We start from the raw sequence: 8,461 nt of genomic DNA, 5'->3' as shown, positions 1-8,461 counted from the left end.
TTCTCTCTGGCTAAGATTTTAACTTCCTTGTCCTCAAATGTGTGGTTAGTGTCTTTAAGGTGGAGATGAACTGCAGACTGAGGTCCACTGCCGCCCTCTCTGCGGTGCTGGTATAGCCTTTTGTGTAACGGTTGCTGTCTCACCTATGTAGTGTTCGCTACAGTTTTCCTGACATCTGATAGAATACACTACATTGCTCTGTTTGTAACTAGGGATCCTGTCCTTAGGGTGAACTAATTTCTGTCTCAAGGTGTTAACAGGTTGTAGTTTTCCCCTACTCCTGCTAAATAAGGAAGAGACACTCTTCTTCTTGGCTCTGTCTCCTGTCTGCCTGGTCTCTTTGTTCTCTGGGACTTCTGCACTTTATCCAGGGACCATCGTGGGTACCCACATACTGTGAGGGCTTTCCAGACATGTTGTTCTTTAGCCCTTCCTTCTGTAGTTGTGGGCACCTGTAGGGCTCTGTGTTGAAGAGTCCTGATCACGAGGATGTAATTTTGTAATCGCCTTATGTTAAACCTTATAACATGTTAATTTATTTTTATTTCTTTGCTGATATTTTAGGAACTTGATTTATTGGTGTTTGTGTTCAGGTAAAATACTTGCAAAGTTTGTCTGATTTGGTTCTGGGCCATCATGAAAAAACAAAACACACAGTCTGCCAGTTGTAACTACAATATTAAGAGAAAAAAAGCTGAAGAAAGAGTAATGGACATCACTCAGCGACTGTTTAGGGTGTCCCCTGTGTTGTCCCTGGGTACAGGCACTCTCCTCCCAGTGTGCTGTGCTGCGCTTTGGCTCTGGACGGAGCACCCTGCTCCGCTCAGAGAATTTGTTCCATGAATTGCTGCTTATTAAGATTTGTAGACTTTCTGCCAAATGTATTTGATTCATGATCAAAATGTAATCAGCGTGTGGACTGTCTGCAAAAAACTTTTAAAATATGACAGGAGAGGAAGGAGGCACAATGTAAAAGTAACAAATCACAGCCTTCGTGTATAGCAAGACTTGAATGCCACAAATACACCACATTCAGTCACATACCCCCAAAAATCCACCGCAAAAAACTCATAACACAACTTGTTTATATGTTTGTTTATATATGAAGGATAAAGGATTTACAGTTATATGTAAAGGTTTGGGCACCCCTGATAATTTTCATGATTTTCCTTTATAAATCATTGGTTGTCTGGATCAGAAATTTCAGTTAAATATATCATATAGCAGACAAACACACTGATGTTTGAGAAGTTAAATGAAGTTTCTAGTTTTTACAGAAAGTGTGCAATAATTATTTAAACAAAATTGGGCAGGTGCATAAATTTGGGCACCCTTGTCATTTTATTGATTTAAATATATTTAGCACTAATTACTGGAACACAAAATTGGTTTGGTAAGCTCATTGGCTCTTGACCTCCTTACACAGGTGAATCCAGTCATGAGAAAGGGTATTTAAGGTGGCCATTTGCAAATGTTTCCCCTCTATGTATCTCTTCTAATGAGTGGCAACATGGGAGCCTCTAAACAACTCTCAAATGACCTGAAAACAAAGATTATTCAACATCATGGTTTAGGGGAAGGACACAAAAAGCTATCTCAGAGATTTCAGCTGTCAATTTCCACTGTGAGGAACACAGTGAGGAAATGGAAGACCACAGGCACAGTATTAGTTAAGGCCTGAAGTGGCAGGCCAAGAAAAATCTCAGCTAAGCTGAAGCGAAGGCTGGTGAGAACAGTCATAGTCAACCCACAGACCTGCTCCAAAGACCTACAACATGATCTTGCTGCAAATAGTGTCTCTGTGCATCGTTCAACTATACAGCACACTTTGCACAAAGAGATGCTGTATGATGCTGTAACACAGACAAAGCCTTTTGTGCGTACACGCCACAAACAAAGTCACTTGAGGTATGCTAAAACACATATGGGCAAGCCAGCTTCATTTTAGAATAAGGTGCTGTGGACTGATGAAACTAAAATTGAGCTATGTGGACATAACAAGGGGCGGTATGCATGGCTGAAAAAGAACACAGCATTCCAAGAAAAACACTTGCTACCTACAGTAAAATTTGGAGGTGGTTCCATCATGCTGTGGGTGCTTGAAGTTGAGGGTCAAATGGATTCCAGTCAATATCAGCAGATTCTTGAGAACAATGTTCATGAGTCAGTGACAAAGTTGAAGTTGCACCGGGGCTGGATCTTTCAACAAGACAATGACCCTAAACACTGCTCAAAATCTATTAAGACATTCATGCAGAGGAACAAGTACAATGTTCTGAAATGGCCACCTCAGTCCCCAGACCTGAATATTATTGAAAATCTGTGGTGTGATTTTAAGCGGGTTGTCCATGCTCGGAAACCAACAAACCTGAGATATTTTGTAAAGAAGAATGCTCCAAAATACCTTCAAACAGAATCCAGACTCTCATTGGAAGCTATAGGAAGCGTTCAGAGGCTGTTATTTCTGCAAAAGGAGGATCTACTAAATATTGATGTATTTTTTCTGTTGGGGTGCCCAAATTTATGCACCTGCCTAATTTTGTTTGAAGAATTATTGCACACTTTCAGTAAATCCTATAAACTTCATTTCACTTCTCAAATATCAGTGTGTTTGTCTGCTATATGATATATTTAACTGAAAATGCTGATCCATATAACCAATGATTTATAAAGGAAAATCATGGAAATCATCAGGGGTGCCCAAACGTTTGCTTACAACTGTATATATGGAATGTGAGTTGAATCCACCCAGTGGTAAAAACCGAATAGAGCAAAAAGACCAAATGTACTTGTCAGTGTACCACTGGCTTTTCATTTATTTACTTATTTACATTTATTTTTTTGTTGTGTTTTTAGAAATGGTTTGAGTTTTGTCCGGTGCCTCGATGGTCAGAGGTTACAGTCGAGTGGCACAACAAAACCAACTCCAAAACGTCATCTCTTTCATTTGCCTAGGACTTGGTGTATTGTCTTTAACCCTCTGGATTCCAGGGTATAACTGGGTGTTTTTTTTAACCATAAAAAACTATTTATTTTGCCTTTTTTGGTTTCATTTTTTTCAGCACAACCTCATCTGTGTGACTTTACTTTTTTTTTTCATTCTGACATATTATTTTAACACAGTGAACCTAAATTCACAAAAAACTTAAAATCCAAATAGGAAAAGTTTCTTTCTTCTTTTTTTTTTTTTTACTGTGAAAACAAACACGTTTAATAAACCATTTTAAACTTAGAATGCAAATATAAATTGTAAATTTGAAAATCATGAAGAAATGTAGCAAAAAAGTTCTTTACAACTATTTATATTAAAATGCAAGAAATGCTTCAGGGGTGTTTTTATTAGAACTATGCAAATGCAATAAAATGCCACACAAAGTATATCTGTGACACTCAGAAAAACAATTCCTGTCCAACAAGACTTCTCTGACTTGTTTTGGACGTATAATTTTGGAATGACCTCACACTTGTTCATTGCTGCTTCTGTCCAGCTGGAGGCATCATTAGTTTTGTCTGCCTTTGGTGGTCCAGAAAGTCCTCAGAGAACATCCCATGTGGGTTGATTATCCTGATTGGCTTAGGTCTTGCATTTCCACCAATGATAAAGGGTGAAATCATGTTTTTTTCCTCTTTCTCCTGGCCAGAGATGGAGATGAATAAGGAAATGAGACTGCTACGGCTTTCTGCAAATAGATGCACCAAATATGACCATAATGTTCACAGAAAAAAAAAATTGCAGAAATAATCATAATTCACGTTATAGCAGGCCCATTATCAGAATTTAAAAAAACTAGTATAGAGCTTGAAGTGCGCACTTTCACAATGCACTGAGTCTGGTAAATTTGATGGGAGGACCGCTTAATTTGGTCATGTGACTTTTATGCGGAGACGCGTTAGGTGACTCCAGAGGGTTAATAGTCTTGACATGAATCTTTGACTACAGAATCAACAGACAAAAGTTTCTCCAATCTCAGAGATGCCATAGGTGTCTTGGTGGCTTCCGTCACTTGTCTTCTTTGTGCACACCTTCACTGCACCGTATCAAACCCATCGATTTGGTTGAACTCTAAAGAAATAAATGTTCTTGTATGCATCTCTGTTCTAAAGCCTCTGCTGTAAAAGTAATGATTTATTTGTTTGTATGTAATCTACTGTTTTTAACTTTAAAAAATTTAAATTTGTATAAAGAGACCTGATTTTTTTTATGTCCTAACGGATAAAAAGTCCGGAAGAATCCTTCAGAGGACGAGTTATTGAACAGAGCCAGATTTCAAATATTTCCTCTGTTTTCATCAGTTTTCTGTCTTTATTCTTTTTGTTTTCTTGTTGTTTTAGCCGTACGTTGGTTGTTTGCTTGCCATGGTCTCAGCGCCTCTTTGTGGTTCTGAATGTTGGATTTCGACAGTGTGTTTCTCGCCTACCGGCCATCTGCTGGAGCACCGGGAGACCAGATGACTCAGCCCCTCCCCCCCTCACACGCACCACATGAATCAGAAGAACCACATGTGATTGTGAACAAAATGCAAGACACAGACGTCTGGATCCTCCACACTTCAAAAATCACCATCAGCAAGATGGTGAGTGATCAGCCAATGACACAAACCCACGGGATCAAATTTCACCAAAGCCGAGGGACATTTTTTTCTTTTTTAAAATGTGATTAATCATGTCATCAATAAATGGTTTATTTTGTGGTACATCAGGAAGCTTCAGCGACACCTGCACCTGTCTGAGGACAAAATGTTTCACAAAGTATTGAATTAATTTCTAAAAAAGCAAATGTTTCCTTTTATGATTTCCAGCAGGAACCTGCTTTATGATGTCACAGAGGTCTAGTGAAGGGTGTGGCTCCTGCCTTTGAAATCTGACGCTTTAATTGCTGTACTGTTGAAATTATTTGACTGGTGATCTGAAGCCTGAACTGCTGACAGAAGCACTGAACAAACTAAAATGTTTCTCGAGAAAAACGTAAAACAACCAAACTACAAACTTCAGCAAAACAAACGCCATGATGGTGACAACGTCCTCAATGAGTCATCAAACAGGAGGAGCTTCAGACGTCCTTCAACAGACCTCTGATACACGTTTCTGTAACTGAAATGACTCCTGAAGCGGGTTCATGATGGTTCCAATTCAAAAGCATCAGGAGCATTTCACCTCAGTATTGGTGTGGGAGACAGAATGTATCCCTACCCAGAATTCCTTGCCCTCACATCCACTTGACCCTGGCGTGACACGATGAGCTGCTCCGAGCGTCAGTGCTGCACCGGTGTAACGCTTTCATGGTGAATAATTCAGGCCGGTGATTCGTTCACATCCTGTTTGGTGTTTCCTGTCTGCTCATTGCTCGTTACGCACGACTTTTAACAGAAATTTTGCTTTGTTTAAAATGTTAAAGTACCATTTTTGTTTCACTGGATTCAAACAGAATCGTGACAGAAAACCACACGTACGTGACTGGCGCCCCTTACTGGCTGAGTTTCAGTGTCAAAGAAAAGTATATTTACTCAGAGAACAGCTGATCATCATGAGGGGAAAAAAACAAACAAACCAGCACCTTTAGTTAATTATGTGAAACGAGATGTTTCCTGAAGTCTCAATAAGATTTTTTTTGTATTTATTATCTGAAATCAGGTCATTATATCTTTATGAAATTTGACATGTTCAGTGATTATGTCTTATATTAGGCACAGATTTAATATTCTGGCTAGAAATGATTTAGGCCTATATCTCAAATCCTCTTTTTATCCAAGGTGTTGGAGAGAGCGGTGAAGTCCCTCAAGGCTCCATTCTAGGTTCTATTCTTTTCTATTTGTACATGTTGCCTCTTGGTATCTTTTGAATCTTCAGATGATGTCCAAATTTACCTGCCACTAAGGTTGTTAGGCAGTGACCCAATGCAGCCATTAGTGGACTGTTTGAGTGAGGTCAAAACTTGGATGAGTGCTAACCTATTCAATCTTAATGAATCCAAGACAGAGGTTATCCTGTTTGGGGGGAGAACTTTCACAGCCTGCTCTGCTGATGTCCTGGGTCTCCTGGGTTCCAACATTCACTCCTGTGTGAGGAACCTTGGGGTGATTTTTGACAGCCATTTTAAATTTGACAAAATTGAATTAAATCAAATCAAATTATTTCCTACTAGTTTTTACTCTTTATTTTACTTTGTCTTTTATCTGTTTTATTGCCTGTTGTAATGTTATTGTTATTTTTAATTCATTTATTTATGATTTGGGGTAACTTGGTGCTCATTTTTTAATTATGTATAGCACTTTGGTCGACTGCTGTCATTTTAAACGTGCTTTAGAAATAAAGGTTGAGTTGGGAGAGATTTACAAGGAATTCTGATGGAGTGGGATGTTTGGAAAGGTAAAAAAGACATGGCTTCTTTTTTTTTTTACATGTATAAAGACATGACATGTGCGTCTAAAGACAGAAGAAAACCATCACTTTCACAATTCCAATTGTTGATTAAATTTAGAACATCAGTTGTATCTCAGATATATGATTGCAAACAATGAACAGGGGGGTCAGAAAGTCCATTATGAGCTTCAGGTAAAATGTAGAATAATGGGAAATGAGGGTTAGTCACTTAAAAGAAAAGCCTTGTCTCGCTCTTTCTCTCTGTAATCCTGCCCTTTTTTATGAGATATATCAATAAATTCATGAATCATATTTTTTATGCTAGAAGTATGATTAGAAAGTAGAGGCTGGTAGTATTTTTTCATCATTGAGACGCTTCAAGATACCACTTTCAACCTTCTTTTAATTATGCACCTTTAAATAAATCATTGAATTACACAGATATCAGTGTTGCACCAGCGTTCCTTTTCTCTGAATAACAGTTGTATCAGTTTGATGTTTTAACCCATAAACATATGAATAATTAGGGGTGTGGTCACTTTGAGTGACAGGTGGTGTCGCTGAGCCTAGTTCAAAGCTAAGCTAGCTGCTAGTTGTTGCATACCAACTGTGTCTGCTCTTTCTGAGCATTTTATTGCAAACATCTGAGATTATTTGACTTGCTGTGTGGTTAATTGTCCCAACAAATCATCTATGAAGTCTGTGCGTCAGTATTTCTGTGGAGTTGAATGTTCATGTTTTTTTTTATTTATGTTAGCCCTGTTAGCAGTGTGTTAGCTCTCCTCCACATGAAGCCTAGCACTCTAAGGTTACTGAGTTTTTAATGCCCACATCCAAACACCCGTGAAGAAAACCGCCGCCCACAACACAAAATTACACTTTAATGAAACACTCGAGCCAAGGCTAGCCTGCTAGCTTTATGTTGTTTAACTCCGAGATGGAGCGTCTTTGGGCCTCATTCCTCCCACATGGATTATTCAGGGTGTCTTCCACATGCCACCTCTTTACCCATATATGGGTTGGACAGGATGTAGGCGGAGTTAGCACTGCCAAGACGGCGACACCCAGAGCAGAGCTATTTGGGCTTCAAAATGACTTCAGAAAAACTCAAGGTGAGGTCACGGATGGTTCATCCAGTCAACACACAGTCTGAGCGCTGAACGCTGCCAAACTGAGCAGACAGGAAGTCAGACTTCTTCTTATGACCGTCATTTTTTGCAGTGAAATTTCAGAGATTTTTTCACACTGAAAAATGTGAAAAATTATTGATAGATAAGAACTCACAAATGGCAGCTTCCCCTCCCCCCCCACACACACACACACACACACTTCAGTCATTCATTAGAGGAGGAGAGCGGCGAGCGCTGTGCGTTTGGTCCACGCGGTCGATACGAGTTGAAACACAAACAGGAAGCCACTTAGCGAGCGTGTGGGTATTAACTGCACCCACCGCTTTCTTAGAGACGTCACTTAAATCACTGATTCCAGGCAGAAAGAGAACCAAGAACCAGTGAGAGCACCAAACCCCACCTCCTCAAACCATGATGTCATAACCAAAGACTTGGGGGTCACAGTCAGCTGGGGTCAGTGGACCCAGGTCAGGTCAAGACCAGGATCATGATAAGAAGAAAACAGCCTTTATTACAAATTATAAACTTATTCAAGACCCTTCATTAGTAAGTCCCCCCCGCTATTGATAACCCTAAATTTGAATAAGCTGAGAGAATGAATGAATGAACAAATGAATGAACAAATGAATGACGAATTACGAATGAATTATGACCTTCCACAGATGTGAAACCTGACTGGGTGAGTGAGGGAGGAGCCTGAGCTTGTGAGGGGCAGAGCTCCACAGCCAACTGCATGACTCCACCTGAGCGCTTAAAACGTCCCAATACAAAGGTCACGACCTCTGAGGGGTCATTTGCGTTTGAGCTCCTTAATCATCTGTGAAGTGAAAAATCCATCAGTGAAACAGGAAGAGAGAAAAAAACAGAGGAGGAGGGGAGGGAGGAGGAGAAGAGAGAGAGGAGAGAGAGGGAGAGAGAGAGGGACAAGAGAGAGGAGAGAGAGAGGGAGAGAAGAGAGGAGAGAGGAGAGA

The 8,461-nt window shown here is 39.8% G+C and overlaps 1 long non-coding RNA gene across 1 annotated transcript in view; it reads left to right on the top strand.

Moving 5' to 3' along the window:
• The first annotated feature begins 853 nt into the window (after positions 1-853).
• LOC117523650 overlaps positions 854-8,461 on the top strand; it is a 25,008-nt gene continuing 17,400 nt past the window's right edge. Inside the window, exons 1-2 of the long non-coding RNA XR_004564581.1 lie at positions 854-863; positions 3,377-3,383. This is a non-coding gene — a long non-coding RNA (uncharacterized LOC117523650). The remainder of the gene's footprint in view (positions 864-3,376; positions 3,384-8,461) is intronic.

The sequence above is a fragment of the Thalassophryne amazonica genome, chromosome 1 (genome assembly GCF_902500255.1).
Source record: "Thalassophryne amazonica chromosome 1, fThaAma1.1, whole genome shotgun sequence".
In the NCBI taxonomy this organism is placed as follows: Eukaryota; Metazoa; Chordata; class Actinopteri; order Batrachoidiformes; family Batrachoididae; genus Thalassophryne; species Thalassophryne amazonica.
Note: the sequence above shows the minus strand (reverse complement) of the source record. Positions and strands in the feature narration are given on the sequence as shown.